The sequence below is a fragment of the Nannochloropsis gaditana genome (assembly GCF_000240725.1).
Source record: "Nannochloropsis gaditana CCMP526 unplaced genomic scaffold scaffold155, whole genome shotgun sequence".
Lineage (NCBI taxonomy): Eukaryota > Eustigmatophyceae > Eustigmatales > Monodopsidaceae > Microchloropsis > Microchloropsis gaditana.
The window spans coordinates 5576-6753 of record NW_005803798.1 but is presented as its reverse complement, the minus strand read 5'-3'; positions in this window follow the sequence as shown (position 1 = coordinate 6753).

The window sequence follows — 1178 nt, the reverse complement described above, 5'->3', positions numbered from 1 at the left end:
CCCCCGCCCTCGTCACAGGCCCGGGGCGCTTCGACGAACTCTCTTTCCAGATGGACACCACCAACATCGTCTCTTGGCAAAAGGTGCGCCACCCCGTCCTTCCCCCTCTCGCCACTCCACGCCCCTCTCTCTCTCCCACTCACCTGTCCTTTTCCTACCGCCCTACAGGTGGATGATCGCACCGTTGCCCTCACGTCTCGCATTGAGATGGAGATCAGCATGGAGAAGCCGGGCTGGATGCTCGTGCCCTCCTCGATGGTAGGCTGGGAGGGAGGGAGCGATGCCGGGGGTGAAGACAAAGTGCTTTAAAAATGAGGAGACGTCTTTTAATGCACGGCTCAGTGTTTCTTCCATCAATTTGTCACGACCACCTGACACAGTTTCTTCTCCTATGCTTTTCTTCCTCCTTTCCTCCTCTCGCCCTCTCCCGTATCAGATGAACCGTGTGGGCTCCATGGTCCTGCATCGAATTTTGAAGAAAACTCTGCCTGAATTCCTTGACCGCATCAAAAATGGGTACACGGGCTGGGAAGGGGAGATGGTGGTGTAAAGAGTGGCGAGCGAGCGGCGACGGAAAGGAATTTTGTAGAAAGGTTGTACAAGTAGCGATTCAGATTTAGTCAGTTTTCCTTAGCTAGCGCTGAAGAAATTCGGTCGTTATACACAAAAAATATTTAAGTCTGAATGAAGTGTGCTGGTTTCTAAGTGTGCCACGTGCAATTTCCACGATAGTGTCGCGAAGGGAGGAAAATTTTCTTTTCGCTTACGCTTACCATTTCAGTTTTTGAAAAATCTGCACACCATACAACAAAATGCGTCCCATCAAATTGAACTATTTCGTTTGCTTTTAGCGCTTGTCAAAGGTGGTCGTGAAGAGGAGATCCGTCCGATTCATTTAGGGCAATTTGGGCCAAATTTAAGGCTCCGGCGAAGTATAACGACATCATGCAGGAGCCTGGGCAACTTGAGCCGCACATGAAAGTGTTGATGCGTCGCTACAGCCATCTTAAAGTTCCCCAGGAGCGGGAGGGCCGAGGTTGGCAGGTGCCACGCGATGTCCTGACTTGGCACATCTTGATCGCGGAGGAGGAGGGTATTTGGGAAGTAATCGACTGGGCGGGGGTGGTAGATACAGCTTTTGTTTTGCAGTTCGTGGCGAACGACGACGCGTCCCGGCC